The 16818-nt window shown below is 41.5% G+C and overlaps 1 protein-coding gene across 4 annotated transcripts in view; it reads right to left on the minus strand.

The window, feature by feature from the left end:
- Window positions 1-16818, minus strand: part of NUMA1 (nuclear mitotic apparatus protein 1) — a 73121-nt gene that overhangs the window by 41242 nt on the left and 15061 nt on the right. Inside the window, exon 1 of one of the 4 annotated variants that reach the window (XM_010849482.1) lies at window positions 15365-15850. The exons of 2 other annotated variants lie outside the window; for them this stretch is intronic. The gene's annotated coding sequence lies outside the window, so the exon portion shown is untranslated. Of the gene's footprint in view, window positions 1-15244; window positions 15337-15364; window positions 15851-16818 lie in introns of those variants that run through there. One more of the 4 variants, XM_010849480.1, reaches the window with a different exon arrangement.

A 16818-nucleotide genomic window follows, 5' to 3' on the forward strand; every position in this document is an offset into this window, starting at 1 on the left:
TCCCAGGGCAGCCGGCCAGAAGAACCTCCCCACCCCTCCTCCCAGCCTAGCCAGGCAATCAGCCGGCCATGGCTACTGCTGGATTCCACAGCCCCTGCTCACAGTCCCCGAAAGATTGCGATAAGAGTGGTAAAACCATTTTTAAAAGAAAGAGAAGGAGGGGAAGAAAACGACACCTAACACAAAATCTGAAAGGCTTCAGGTAGAGGTTGGAGGCATTGGGGATGGGCGCAGAACGCACAAGGTGTTTTCAAGGCATCTGGTATATTATATCTCCTGAATTGAGTGGTATATGGTGTATGGGTATTTATTATTCTTGTTTAAGATATAAACATTATGATTTTTTAAAGTGTATTATCATTTTTACAAGTTTAAACTGAAGAAAGGAAGGGAGCTTTTCCCTGAGATGGTTCAGGAATGAGTGGTTCTTAATACGAACCATTTGCCTGGCATTCACAGTCCTGTGGGACCCGGCCCAGGTCTTACCTTCCACAGTCACTGCCCTTACCCAAACCCTCCACCCTGCCAGACTGGTCTTTGCACTGTCTTCTGAGGTCCCTCTGAACCTCACACCTCAGCCTACCAGCCTGGGAGGGAAGCTTTCACCACAGAAAGCTACAGGCTAAAGCCTAATGAGAGCCTCTCTCTCAGTCCCTACAGGCCCTCCCACAAGGAATGTTGGCAGGAGAAATGCTTATGGATCCACTACCCTATGCAATGCCTTCTAAGTCCTTCCTCTGCCACCTGATGTCCCAGCATAATAAATACCTAAAGACTATCATTACTGTTGTTGCTGTCACTGTTGTAATTAATAGCTAGCATTTAATGAGCACTTGGTATATGCCAGACACTATGCGAAACACTTCTTAGCTTTACTGTGTTTAATCCTCACAATAACCCGGTAACACAATGACCCAAAACACTATGATTATCCCTATTTTACCAAAATGGAAAACTGAGAATGGCTACATAACTTGCTGAAGGTCACAAAGAATAAGTGCTGGAGGTAAAATCTGAACCCAATTTGAGCCCAGATCCCATCCTCTTACATGGTCCTTTTATCTAATTCTCAGGAAGTCTTAAGGTAGGTTTTATTTCTAAAGATGACAAAATCTGAGACTCAGAAATTAAGTGACTTGGTCACCTGAGTAGTGAGTTGTCTATCTGGTCTCTAGACCATTCTCTGCTGCTCTCAAATCATTGAATAAAAAAAAGGCAGCAGCACATCCTCAGTGGCTCAAAGAAGCCTCGCACCTGTACCTCCTCCCCAAAATCAACTGTTTAATCAAAAACATTCAACAGTTCCAATTTCCAAGATAACCCCTAAAGGGACTTCCCTGGTGGTCCAGTATCTAAGACTCCACACTCCCAGTGCAGGGGACCCAGGCTCAATCCCTGTCAGGGAACTAGAGCCCCCATGCTGCAACCAAGAGTTTTCATGCCACAGCAGAGATCGAGGATCCCATGTGCCACAGCTAACCCCTGGCGCAGCCAAATAAATAAAGCATTTTTAAGTAATCACTAAAGTTTTTTTCTGAAGATGCAAGAGCTTTATAAACATTAAAGGGCCAAAACTCTTCTGAATCAGCAAGCACAGAAGAGAAGTCTTCTCCTAGAAGAGATGTTGGACATATCTAAAGGGTGAGAAGCCATGGAGAAAGAAGGCTGGAGGAAATACCATTGGCTGGAGGGAAGGACAATATTTCAGAACCCTGACCTGGAGCTTATTTACCAGGCCTTATTCTCCCTCTCCAGAGGGTAGGGGCTAAGTAATGAGGCAGTGTTGGCAAGCCTGAGCTTCCTGGGGAGAAAAGCAGAGGGCATATCAAAACCCAGAGAGGATTCATTATGACATCCAAAAGGCTCTATTCACTTCTCCCTCAAGGAGGTCTTTCTGCAAAACACCTAAGAACCTGTTCACCCTGTTTCCTTGTCACAGAGGAGCAAACGGCTCTGTCCCTACAGGCAACATGTCTAGCATACTGTTTGCTCACAAGCACAGAACTGATGATGAGAATGGTCAAAGAAACAAAAGGAACAGTTTTAATGTAAAGATTTGCAACTCCTGGAGACAGCCTTGCCAGTAATAGAAAACACACTAGGTTTGGTGTTGGAAGTGACTGGAGGGAAATTCTGCATCAGCCACAGACTGTACTTGTGGCTTTCAAGCAAGGCACTTGCCCTAACTTGGGCCTCAGGAAAAGGTGAGGGTCAGATCATATCTAAAGGTATCTCCAAAAATTTCCCATGGTTCTTTCTCCAGGACACCATTCTCAACAACAAGAATCTTGTAATAAAATGAATTTCCTCAGTACCTGGTCAAAAACCTCACCAGTTAGGGCTTCCTTCTCCCCCAAATAGCAAGTCCACTAGAAACAGGCACTTTGTCTGTCACCCTACTGGGTCCCATGCCCAAAGCGAGGCACTCAAGGGTGTTTCATTAATCCTGATGAGAGGAGGAGGTCCTCAAAAACTGGTAGTTCCAACTTTGTATGGGGTACAATGAAAAGTAATAGGAGCCATACTTGGCATTTACAAGGTTTCATAAATAAAAGCCACAGAGAAAGTGCAATTTATGATTACATTGATCTCAACACCCTAAAGAAAACCAGCTTTCTATACCCGGCCAACAAATCACAGAACCTCAAGGATGAAAGAGCCCTTAATGGTCTTCTAGTCCCCCGTTAGATCAACACTGGAATACATGTGACAGCTCTGCTGAAGATTTCCTATCTTCTGCCCAAGAGAAATTTTACAGCTTATTTGTAAAAGCTTATTTGCTTATGCCTGAGCAAGGACTGCCAATTCAAGACAACTTGTAATTTCAGAACATGAGCTGGGAGAGCATGATACTGCCCAGGATCTGGTCTGTTTCAAATCAGCTTTAAGTAGCCATAAAACTCAGAGGACATCTCTCTCTTTTCTCTTCTCTCCCATCCTCTCTCTGTCTTCCTCTTCCTCTCTTTCATATCTCCACCTCTCACTCAGCACTGAAACCTCTGTCTTTCTGGTTCAAATCCACTTCTTCTACCACACCAGGATGATTTTAACCACTGACAGAAATGAACAAAAACATATTAATAGGGATTAGATTTCTCAGTGGGGTGCCAGATAACTCAAGAACCAAACCTGTCAATATGTTACTAATAAGTAAAATAAATGGATCTAGTGTCTAACATGGTCATGATAAAAAATGTAAACAATTGAAAAACCCTAACATTTTAACAGATTTCAAAGATTTAAAGAAGGCTACGTCTCATGTCTCAATTAACCCCCCTAAACTTAGAACCCTAAAAGGCAAGTATGTTTATTAACATTTTTATAACTAGGACCCTAGGCTTCAAAAAAGAAGGCAATACCTGCCCTCAGGGTCAACCACCAAGGCTGCAGAATCAGAATTCATCTTCTAAATCCATGGCTCTCTCCAGTCCAACTAAGCTACATCCTATATACCTTTCCCATCAGCACAGCTTTTTATTCATTCAAAGCACTTTTGAATTCCCTGTTCAAACTGTTTCTACTACAGCTTGTGAAGTGGCAGAGCTGGAATGATTTTCTCCATCTTTAAAGACACTAAACACCATTTGACAAAATAACATTCCATATATCTGGCGTCACTGAGAAGTACAGAATCCCCAACAAGCAGTTTTTCTAAAAACTGAAATCTCCCTTTAGGACCAAACCCCTTTTGAAAAAAACTATTCACGATACAAAGTCCCCAAAATGCCTAAGATATGGTACTCTTAGAGTTAATGAAATTTAATCAGAGACATTCAACTATAAACATGAAACAACCAACCTAGAAATACTGTGTTCAGATGAATGAGATGGGCTCAGAATCCTGTGAAGAGACATACCTATAACTCACCTAAACATGAGCCCAAAGGACAAGGCCTTGGGTAGTGCTGAACAGAAGGTGAGAGAATACTGGAAAGCGCAGTGGAGTCCAGGAGTGACTTACTAAAGGAGCAGTGTGCGGCACTGAAGGATTCTGAGTAGGAGGATGGCATATGTGTTACGTGCTGTGGAAAGGATGGATCTGGCAGGACACTGAGTCCAGAGGCAGATAAAGCAGAAGTAAAACTGCTGCTCTCAGGCAAGGGCAGTAGGAACTTTAAAAAGGTATATTTAAAAGGCACTGTGGAATAGGCTCCAAGATCTTAGGAAACAGGAGTATGGGAAAGGTGAGGAGCAGTAAAGACCTCTAGGATTCTCACTTTGGTGAAAGACTTCAGAAGAGGAACACAGGAGGAGCTACTGTTTTACAGGCCCTGTGAGGGACAGATTAACTCAGGAAGGCATGATGAGGAAAGCTTTACCAAGGAAGTGGCATTGAAGCTGGGTACTTAAAGTATGAGTAGGATGAGTACGGTTTCACCAAAAGAGAAGTTAAAGAAAAAAAAAAAAGCATTCTAGCAGGGAGAACAGCATGTGCAAAGACAGAGCTTATTACATCTGAGCCATGGCGTGCAGTTTTAGGAAGGTGTAGCAGATGGTGAGGCTAAGGAGCATTAAACCATGAGGTACTGACATCACACTAAGGAATTCAGAAGTTATCCTGGAGGTGATGGGAAACAATCAAGGTTTCTGAAGGGAAGAAGTAAAGGGGAGTAACACAGATCAGACCTATGTTCCCGGCTGTATAAAGTACAGGCTAGAATGGTGAGAAACAGAAGGAAGGCAATATAGCATAACGGTTAAGAGCATGGAGTCTGGAGTTAGACAGGCTAATTACAACTCTGGCTCTAGGGACGTCCCTGGTGGTACAGTAGATTAAAAAGTCCACCTGCCAATGCAGGGAACACTGGTTCAATTCCTGGTCAGAGAAGATTCCATGTGCTATGGAATAACTGAGCCCATGCACCACCACTACTGAGCCCAAGCTCTAGAAACTTCGAGCCGCAACTACTGAGCCTGTGAGCCACAACCACTGAAATCCTCGTGCTCTAGGGCCTGTGCTCCGCAACAAGAGAAGCCACCACAATGAGAAGCCCATGCAACAAAGAGTAACCCTCGATCACCGCAACTAGAGAGCCCCCACATGCAACAACAAATACCCAGCACGGCCAAAAAAGCTGGAGCCAAATTAAAAAAAAAAAAAATCCTGGCTCTAGGACTTTAATAACTGCAAGCTTCCCCATCTGTAAAATGGGAGTAAGAATACTTTCTCAGAGGGTGATATAGGGAATTTACAAGATAGTATGTGTGAAGAAAGTGCTTAGCACAGTACCCAGCAGAAAGGTTGAAAGTTTATTAGTAAAAAGTTACTGAAGTTCATTAGTAAAAAGTTACTTCTGTGTGTGGTCTAGTGTTGTGCACGCTCTTCCTCCTACCCAAAGCTTTCTCTTCCTGTTCACATGATTAATTCTAACTTACTCTTCTTGCATGATTGTATGCTAAGTTGCTTCAGTCATGTCCAACTCTGTGGGACCCTATGGACTAGAGCCTGCAGGCTCCTCTGTCCTCAGATTCCCCAGGCAAGAATACTGCAGTGAGTTGCCATGCCCTCCTCCAGGGGATCTTCCCCACCCAGGGACCGAAGCCAAGTCTCTTAAGTCTCCTGTGTTAGCAGGCGGGTTCTTTACCACTAGGGCCACCTGGGAAGCCCCAACTTATCCTTCCTATCTTTGCTCAAATGCCACGTCTCCATGTAAAATCTCCCTAACCACCTGGATTAGGTCAGGCACAGCATCATATTCTTTTCCTTTATAGCTCTCATAGTCTCTAGTTATATCTTTCTATATTTCATTCTCTTTTTTCTACTACTGTGAGCTCCATGAAAACACATACCATGTGCTCACCACCGAATTCCTGGAACTGAGTAAAGTGCATCGCACCTGATAGGCATTTACAGAATTAATGAAAGGTTTCAAATTACATTTTTAAAATGAACTGTTTATAAGATGCAATCTTTATATAGGTTAGAGATATCAATTTGGGTCACATTTGGAACACTGTGACTATAATCAGAAGTGGGTCTGTGGTGGGATCATGCTTGCCCTGTTGGGCCTGTAAAGGAGTGGTATATTCATTTGCTATTGAAATCAGCTAATCTGAGGCCAAAGCCTCTGCCTTACACAACTCTAGGAGGCACCAGCATTGAGAGGAAATGAGAGAAAAATGGAAGAAATTCCACATCTTTGGGGATTCTATTTAGGTCCTCTACTCCTCTATATTATTTCCATTTTGGAGCATTTAACAGAAACTAGTGACTATACCAAATGTCAACAACAACAAAAAAGGAGATAATACTGGTAGATAAGAGAATGGATTTGGGATCAAACAAACTTCTTCATTTCTCTTCTTACTTGAGGTTCACATCATCTCCTGCTTGGATACCTCCCTCACCAAAACCAACTAGCAGTTGTGTTTGGCTTTTCATCACTGACAGTATTTTCCATCTACAAAATATTTCATGTGATCTCACAACAGTTCTGTGAGGTAGACGTTATTGTTTTCATTTTATCAAAAAGAAATGAAGTTCAGAAAAGTATCTCCCCTAAGGTTCCACAACGAAAGAGCGATAGGACCACGATGCAACTCTGATGTTCTGGCTCCAGACTTGGAGCCCTTTCCAGCAGACTCACCCAAGAGAACCATGAGCTATCCTGACATATACTTTCACTCCTTTTAAAAAGAAAACCGCATGGGGACAATGACTGGAAGGGTGGGTGTGCTGGGTGCTGCTCCTGTTCTTGATGTAGCACCAGTTACACAGATGTGCTCACTTTCTGCAAACTTCAGGAACTATATACTTTACAAGCTGTTCTACGTGTGTTACACTGTAAAAAGTAAATACCAGGCAAAACTACGACAGACTAATCAAAATTCAGAAGCATTACGTTGGATGCCTCAGAACTATATGTATATTTTCCTGACTTCTCAAGCAGCAGCTACATATAGGACACCTACCAGTTAATTAAGTACAAAATCCTTGCACACTCAAATACCATATCCACCCACCTGCTTCTCCCTACCCAGAACGACCAGGTGATATGAGTGAATCTGTTGGGATCAGGAGCAAGGGAAGCCCAGAAAGGGGCCAACAATATATAGTCAATGAAAAAAAAAAAAAAAAAGGCACTGAAAAGTAGAACTATCCTGTATCTTCAATGATAAGATATCTCAATTTTAGAGATAATAAAAATGTGAAAAAATAGCCAGTGCCAATTATAAAATGCATTTTAATTTCAGACTGTTAAAATGTAACAAAAACAAAAGGCATTTAAAAGTAAATGAAATACAATCTAAAATCTCAAGGGGTGTTGCAATTGTAGAACTGTAGGACCCTAAACCTGTGGAATGTCAGGCCTAGAAAGGACCTTGGAGACCACTGTCTCCTGGTACAAGCTCTTCATTTTACAGATGAAAAGACTGAGGCCCTTGTTTAACAGTTGTTAAATGACCTTATTAAATTAAAGCTCACACATAAGAAAGTTTAGAACTACAACTACAAAGTTGGTTCCCTTACTCCTGTGTTCTCTTTCTACTACCCAGATACTAAACCCAAGGGATTTACATGATAACTCTATTTTTACTTCATTAACTCACTAAAAAAAAATTTAAAGTACCTCTTAGAAATCAATTAAGATGAAAAACTATTTAGGAAACTTCATTTTTTACTCAGGAAGTTTATCTTCCTTGTTCTGTAAAACTAATGAAGCAATACAAAGTTAGATAAAAACAAAATTAGCCTCCCATAATCTCTCAGCCTCCAAGTCCTCCCATAAGATAAGAAACATTAGGGACTTCCATGGCGGTCCAATAGTTAGGACTCCATGCTTCCACTGCGGGGGGTGGGGGAGGTGGGTTCCACCTCCAGTTAGGGAACTAAGATCCCACATGCTGTGCAGCGTGGCCAAAAATTAAGTTAAATGTACAACTTGCAGGCATTCAGTTCCTAGGCTTGTGTATAGATCACCATAATTTTAAAAAAAGAAATGTTATCAGATTTTTCCAGGCCCCCAAAATCATAAGCACAAGTATATTTTTTATATTTTAAGAGGATTTTTTAATTGTTCTCTATTTTTCAAAAACTAGGTTTACACATTAACATTGCTCTGCAACTTTTCTCACTTAATAATTGATTATGAAGATCCCAAGGGTCAGTAAATTTAATTCTAACTCATACTTTAAAAAAACTGTATAATAACAGTGCATATAAAAGATATACCATAATGTGTTCACATATTTTCCTATTGATGGACGTGGATATTTCCCGTGTTAGATTTCAAACAGTGCTATAATGAATATCCCTGTACGTATTTCTTTTCACACACGTTCCTTGTTGTCCCAAACATGACTGCTTTTTTTCCTATCAATATCCATGCTTTACACGCTCACTGAATTCCTCTCTGGGCCCTGTGTGATAACCAAGAATAAAGCAATTTGGAGAGTGTCAAGACAAGACATACGATAGTGACTGTTGGTGAATCAGAATTGGCCTGTCTGGCTGCCTCTCCCAGCCGCCTGTGCACAGTGGACTCCCAGGCCCTCGCACATGCGCTCCTTGCTCTCAGCCCAGCAGCTGCTTCCAGCTCAACTGACGTGGGCAGAGCTGGCTTGGTGAATTAATTCTACTGTGTCACACTCCCGGCCCACCAGCTATCCAAACAAGTGGGAAGGAGGGAGAATACATTATCACCATGAAATAATATAATAAAGAAGTACAGAGAGTAAAATGCAAAACACCCCATTTGTCAAACTTTTAACCTTTGTTTGCCAATGGCAGTCCCTTCCTCAGAAGTACCACTGTTGGAAGTTTGTTGTATAACCTTTCAGACTTTTCCTAAGCATGCACACACATGCACATATGTGTGGATACACAATGTGTGTGTATTTAGACAAAGTGTGCGTGTGTTTGGTCTACCTACCTACAGTCATACTGTATAATTTGTATTATGAAAGAATGCTACAGCGATAAATAGTGAACCTTTTTACATACAAGCTAATATTTCTCTAGGATATGTACCAATAATTGGAACTGATGAAGTCTGTGCGTGTTAGACGGAGAAGGCAATGGCACCCCACTCCAGTACTCTTGCCTGGAAAATTCCATGGACGGAGGAGCCTGGTAGGCTGCAGTCCATGGGGTCGCTAAGAGTTGGGCACGACTGAGCGCCTTCACTTTCACTTTTCACTTTCATGCATTGGAGAAGGAAATGGCAACCCACTCCAGTATTCTTGCCTGGAGAATCCCAGGGACAGAGGAGCCTGGTGGGCTGCCGTCTATGGGGTCGCACAGAGTCTGACACAACTGAAGCGGCTTAGCAGCAGCAGCGCAGCATACTACAAGGGAAGCCCATTAATATGTATTAAATTATATAATTTAATATAATAATGGAAAGATAACAATCTAGGATTTTAATTGAGAAACTAATGATTAAAAAGGAACAGCACATTTTCTTATGTAAGTAATCAGGCATTCTTTAAATGATTCTCTGGGAAGAAATTTGGCAATACATATCAAGAACCTAAAAAATGTTCATATTCAAACATGCTAAGTGAAATAAACTAGACAAAAAGGGATAAAAATGGTATGATCCCATTTATGAGGTACCTAGAATGGGCAAGTTCATAGAGATAGAAAGTAGAACAGAAGTTACCAGGGAGTGGGAGAGGAAGGAATGGGAACTATTGTTCAATGGGTACAGAGAATCTGTCTGGGATGCTAAAATGTCCTGGAAATGAATAGCAGTGATGATTGCACAACACTGTAAATACACTTAATGCCACTAAATTGTACTCCTAATTATAAATTTAACATGTTAAAATGGTAAATTTTGTTATGCATATTTTACCAAAAAATTTTAAAGTGAGACTGCTAAAAAAAAAAAGTTTGGTGTTCTTTGATCAAATAATTCCATTCACAGCAATAAAAGTTTAGAAAATTATCTGAAATATAAATACATATATAGGTACTAATATAATTATTTAACATTATGAAAAACTGGAGAAAAACTAAATATCTAACAATAACTCAAGTAAATTAAGATACATGCATATGAGCCTTATGCAGTCATTAAAAATATTTTAAATAATTTTAATGACACAAGGAATGTTGAATTTTAAAAGCAGCATATATAGTGTTAGTGGGTACAACCATTTATTTTTTAAACTACATATACAGATGTGTATGTGATACATACACACACATCTGCACACTTGTGAGTATGAACGTGCATGTGTATATTTATAAGGAAACAGGTCAAATAATGTTTATTTCTGATTTGTCGAATTATGGATCTCTCTTACTTTCTCCCTTAAAAATCTTATTTTTCAAGTTTTCTAAACTGTACCATGACATACAATCAGGAAAATTTAATTTCACATTATTTGACCCAGTAATTCACTTGCAGATATAAATCATAATAACAAAAAATATTGACCAAAACTTATGCATAATAATGTTCATGCAAAGATACAAAAGAAATTACTAATAAATTGTAAAGTAATAAAAACTATTAATAAGTCATTGTTACCTCTGTAGAGTAAGATTAGGATAAAGGGTGAAGTGCAAGGGACTTACTTATTATGTATATTACTTTTATAATTTGTATCAAAGTATTACAGTATTGTTTAAAATAGAAAAAACTGAAAGCACTATAAAAATCCTATATGATTAATGGATAAATAAGATGTGATACATATATACAATGGAATATTACTTAGCCATAAAAAGGCTGGAAAAAATTGGGTTCTTTTTGGAGATGTGGATGGACCTAGAGTTTGTCATACAGAGTGTTTGTCATACAGAGTGTTAAGTCAGAAAGAGAAAAACAATTATTGTATATTAAGGATACATGTAGAATCTAGAAAAAATGGTGCACATAAACCAATTTACAGGGCAGGAATAGAGACAGAGACATAGAGAATGAACATGTGGACATGGAGGGCGAAGGGGAAGGTGGGGCAAATTAGGAGATCAGGATTGAAATATATATACTACCATGTGTAAAATAGATAGCTAGTGGGAAGCCGCTGTATAGCACTGGACCTGCAATGCAGGAGACCTGAGTTCGATCCCTGGGTCAGGAAGATCCCCTGGAGAAGGAAATGGCAACCCACTCCAGTAATCTTGCCGGGAGAATTTCGTAGACAGAGGGGCCTTGTGGGGTACAGTCCATGGTCTCAAAGAGTGAGACACAACTAAGCAACTAACACACACACACATACAATGAAAACCAATGGGAAACAGAGAAAAAGCAGAAGACAAAACTGTAGGTACTATATGACCTGGACTACTCCAGAGAAATATGCATAGGTACAAAATACCAAAATGAAAATAGGTGTTTTTCTCCAGATGGTACAGTTATGGATGATTTTAGCTTTTTCTTTATATATTTTTCTGTATTTTTTCTGTACTTTTCATATTTCCTACAATGATTATATACTATTTTTCAACCAATTCAACAAAATGTCATTGGTTTCCACTATATAATCAGAAGTTGACCCCTTATGATGGGTTTTATCCTCAAAGAATAAGCAGTAGTAAGCAACCTATGAAACAAGACTGCATGATATATATGTCTAAGAAAACTTTCATCTTTGAGGGGTAAGGAAAGCTCAGTCTAAAGGGACACTGCTGACTACTTCCTGTCTTCTTGCTTTTGGAGGAAATGGCAACCCACTCCAGTACTCTTGCCTGGAAAATCCCATGGACGGAGGAGCCTGGTAGGCTACAGTCCATAGGGTCGCAAACAGCTGGACACGACTGAGAGACTTCACTTACTTTTCTTTCTTAGAAAATATAACTAAGGAATAAAGAACCTAAACATTAGATGCCTGACAAACTTTGTAAAGAACCAAGATAACCACCTTCTCAACCCTGAAATCGAAGATCTTACACCTGAAAAACACATCAAAACCTAAATCACACAGCTGGGATCGTGTCACTCCTAATCCAAAACATTCATGAGCTAACTTCATGCAGAATAAAATCCAAATCTCTTAGTATGACTCTTACTGTTCCTTAAGATCCAACCAAACATCTTTTCCGGCCTCATTTCCAGCTCATTCCTCCAAAGTATCTTCTATCTCAGGAGCACTTTCCCAGATATGCCAAACATTTCCCCAGGCTCTGTGCTGCTGCCATTCTATAACCTCCTCCAAAATGCCCTTCTAAACTTAAGGAATTCTAGGATTCCCTGGTGGCTCAGGGTAAAGAATCTGCCTGCCAATGCAGGAGACAGGTTTAATCTCTGATCCAGGAAGATCCCAGGTGCCACAGAGCAACTAAGACCATGCACCACAACTACTGAGCCTGTTCTCTAGAGCCTGGGAACCGTAACTACTGACGCGGCACCCTAGAGCCAGTGCTCTGCAACCAGAAGCCGCCGAAATGACAAGCCCGTACACAGAAACTAGAGAGTATCCCCCCTCTCCAAAACTAGAGAAAAACCCTTGGAGCAAGGAATACCCAGCACAGCCAGAAATAAATAAATAAATAAAATTATAAACTTAAGGAATTCTAATTCACCCTTTACAACCTGGCTCAAATGCTTTCTCCCTTCAGAGGCTCTCCTTGTTCCCCCCAATTCAGGAACAACTCTGTTGTCTCCTCTATATGCTCCCATATTGCTTGTTCCTCTACACACCTCATTTCATTCCTCCTTGGGTCGACACTAGCTGCATATATGTTTCACTTGACTAAGCTCCTGAAGAGCAGAAACCATCTTATTCACCTATCAGCTCCATTCCAGCACAATGCTTGCACACCACAGGTGCTAAATAATGCTGCCCGACTGAATGACAGCCAACTGGCCCTCTTCTAATGGATTATTTCAGTGAGGCAGCCAGTGAAGCTGAACTGTCAGAGGACAAGCCCTCTAATTTAAAGCCACATACCTAGGTAAGAGTGACCAGCAAAAAGCTGTCATGGGCCTGCCACTTTAAGGGGACTGGCAAGCTGGGTGTGTTTACACAATCCTAATTAAAACTAAAGGGCACTGAGGGAAAGAAGAGAAACAGAGAGATTAAGAAGTGTGGATACTGCTGCTGCTGCTGCTGCTGCTAAGTCGCTTCAGTCAGGCTCCCCCGTCCCTGGGATTCTCCAGGCAAGAACACTGGAGTGGGTTGCCATTTCCTTCTCCAGTGCATGAAAGTGAGAAGTGAAAGTGAAGTCGCTCAGTCGTGTCCGACTCTAGCGACCCCATGGACTGCAGCCCACCAGGCTCCTCCATCCATGGGATTTTCCAGGCAAGAGTACTGGAGTGGGGTGCCATTGCTTTCTCCGGTGTGGATACTACAGGTCACCTTTTCCTCTGTTGGGAGCCCAAATCTCCCAGCCTAGTACCCAGCGAGCTCACCAAGCAGCCTATTGTCTGGCTGCTGTCGCCCTAGGACCTGAGTATTGAAAAGCAACTGATTAGGCCACTTCAGTCTCTCCAGCAACTGGCTCCGCTTTTAGGCATTTAATTTCTAATTGTGGTTACTCGGGGCCTTTTCTCTAAATGAATCCCACACTGCTCCAATCATTAAGAGAATCTCTTTAAAGAGAGGCTTGAAATTAACAACAGCAGGGAACAAATTCTCTAAACCATCTAAATCACAATATCCACACTGTCCATTTTGATGACATTCACCCCCACCTCCTTCAAACAATAGGTCCTACCAGGGAACGACTACTTCTCTCAGGACCAGCAAGTCCTGTGATTGTTTTTCAGGAGAAAGCTCCCAGGGCCTGCTTCTCATTCAATAGCTGCTTCACGTTTGATCACTCAGCTGTGACTGTGAGTAGAGAGCACAGTTGCTATAATTCAAGTACTAAAAAGGAATTCCACTTCTACCCCTTGTCTAATAGTCAAGCAGCTTAGAACAAACAGCTCCTTTCCCACCTCAAACCTCCTTTGGCCTACCTGGTTTCAGATCTGGAACTCTTAGTATCTAAATTTTTCAATATATAAATGAAGAAAACATGGCTTTAAGAAAGAGAATTAATTGTGAATGATCACAGAGTATCTTGGTGACAGAATCTTTTGACTAGGATGCCTAACACCTTATTTTTCTGACTAGTTATCAACAAGACCACCATTGCCTGGCACAGATTCAAGGGTACTACAGACAGCCTAACTGAAATGCACTGGAGAGCCCCTCTGCTTTGACCACCCCCTTCCCAACAACCCCACTGTCTCTCAAAGTGCTGACCAAACCTAGTAAGTAAACAACGACAAAAAATCAAGTAACTTGGTACATCACTTCTCCTGCAAAAGCATGGAGCTACCAAATCATCTGCTTCAGCACGCCACCTGGGAAGCATCCCGATGGACCATGGCGTGCTGGTGAGCAGTGGCTGCTGTAGCCTACAGAACTTGTGGCTGTGGGTCTCCTGGAGCTGGGACCGCAGTGGCTCCTCAGTTGAAGTGTTCCACAGCAACATGTTCCAACACTTTTTGGCCCTTAACACATTTGTGATTTGGAAGGACTTCCACGAGAAAGGTTAATTTTCTCCACTATCTAGTCACCTTGACCTAGAAGTAAGCAAACGCACAGTGAGTATAAAGGAAGTGACACCCTTTCAAACAAACCTTTCCCATCTTGTTAAATCAAATGAAGATGGTAATCAAAATAGTCTCCTAAAGTTTACAAATACTCCTTTGGGAACTGCCTTTTAAACTATTATACTGATTTATAACCACACATTATATAATCATAGATTTTGGCCCTGGAAGAAATCTTTCAGCAGATCATATAAACTGCTCATTTTTACATGAGAAAACTCCAGTCCACTGGGGCTAGACAGTTGGTCCCTGATCACACAGCTGGTGAGGAGTAATCAGGACTAGAAACCTAGTCACCCTAACTCCTAGCATAAACCACAAGCATATCCTAATCCAGGCACCTCCCCCTTCCTGTTCCTCACTGTTGTCTTTAACTCAGGACACTAATGCATACCAAGGATGGTTCTGAAACCCAGTTGCTAAGAAATGATAGCTTAAAACCAGAACTTCTCTGCAGTCGCTCCCTATGAGTTTGAGCCTTCATCTGATGTCTAGTTCACAAGAATTCTGGGTAAACTACCTTACAACAGGGGTCAGTGAGCCCCCCGAGACACTCCCCCTACAGCTAGAAGAATATATTTATTAAACATCTCTGCCCACCTCCTGCAGTAACCTGTTTACTTCAAGTAAGTGAAAAAGGTTACTTAGAAGGACCTGGATCAAGGAAAAAGAAAGTAGTAGAAATCCTGTTTGAGGAAAAACTGACCTATGAAAAAGCAGAGAGGGCAGGAACCATCTTGACTTACCTCCTGGTGAACAGCTTTCTAAGGCTGGGACAAAGCGATCCCTGGCAATCTGGCTTATAACTAGCCTCAACCCAGGGAAGGGGCAAAAGGACAGGAATGCTGTTCATGCCCCCATCTCACCGAAGAGCTGTGGGTCAGCTCGGCTTCACCTCACCCTGGGCAGCCCCAGCGCTCTGTAGATCAGCCAGCCACCGGAAGGAAAGCCACCCAGCCTAGGTCAACGGGGTGAGTCAGTGACAGAGCAGGAAGAGTCACTGGGGCAGAAAGTCTGGCCTCCTGTGGCAAGACAGCCCAAACCACACCCCAACATGGTCAGCACAGGGAAGACTCTGCCCTACTAGAATTCCAGTCTCCAAAGCAGGAAAGGTCCTTCCTCAAGACACTCCCTACCATTCACATTTCCAAGGGTTGCCCGCCTGCTCAAAAACCTTCCATGGTTTTCTTCCTTAAGCACCATATTCAATCTCTTTGGCTTAACTTCCCAAGCCCTCCATTACATGGCCTCAAGTCATTTATTCGACCTTGTTTCTCACTATTCCACAGTGTACACTCTGAACTAATCAAGGCAGTCTTCTCACTTCTCTCATGAGCCAAGCCCTTTCTCATTTCTATGCCTTTAGTTATCCAGCAGTGGTAAATTCAAGCCCCTTCCAAGGTTTGGCAGGTAATAGAAATGAATGTTCCAGTGAGGCACCCGGAAAAACTAGGAAGTGTGGCCCCCACATAATGGCATTAAAATATTTTCATTCAAGTTATTTATGCAATATTGCACTATGAGCATCACAGTAACATTTTAAAGAGTTACCAATAGTCTTTCTAGCTTTCGTGTAAGAAAACTTCCCTAAGGTTGGGCAGCTGGAAAAATGCTGAGCACAGTCTCCAGGCCTATCTGAAACCAAAGCAAGAGCTCTAAACTATTAGGCTTCCCAGCACTACAAAAACCATGGAAGATACAGAGCTCTAAACTCTGAAGAGGAAACTCACTTTTCACTTTTCATGATATATATATATAACTTCAGTAGCAGGATGAGAAGTCCAAAGAGCAGTTTGTCTAACTGCCCCCAAAATTCTGTCATCTTCCAGCTAAAGTCTTTCCTGGTTCCTCTAGGTCCTACTGAACTCCATACTCAATTCCTGTGGGGCTTACAGATCAGAAAACATAATCAGGTGCTAAATTATATACTGTCACGCAAAACTGAACACTGCTTCCCTGTCTAGCTTCACTACCAAACTACTGTAGTAACCTACCTAGTTCTACCAAAAACATGTTGATCCTGAATCTAATCAAGAGGAAAGACAAATCACAAATAATCAAGAGGAAATACAAATCCAAATTAAGAGACATTCTGCAAACAACTAACTTGAACTCTAAAGAATGTCAATGATATGACAGACAAAAAGGCATTCAGACAAAAAGGCATTTAAAAGAGATTTAAAAACTGTTCAAAGTTGAGACTTCCCTGGTGATCCAGTATTTAAGAATCCATTGCAATGCAGGGGATGCAGGTTAGATCCCTGGTGTCAGGGAACTAAGATCCCACATGCTGTGGAGCCTAAGCCCTTGCACCGCAACT

The sequence above is a fragment of the Bison bison genome, unplaced genomic scaffold (assembly GCF_000754665.1).
Source record: "Bison bison bison isolate TAMUID 2011002044 unplaced genomic scaffold, Bison_UMD1.0 scf7180017864284, whole genome shotgun sequence".
NCBI lineage: Eukaryota > Metazoa > Chordata > Mammalia > Artiodactyla > Bovidae > Bison > Bison bison.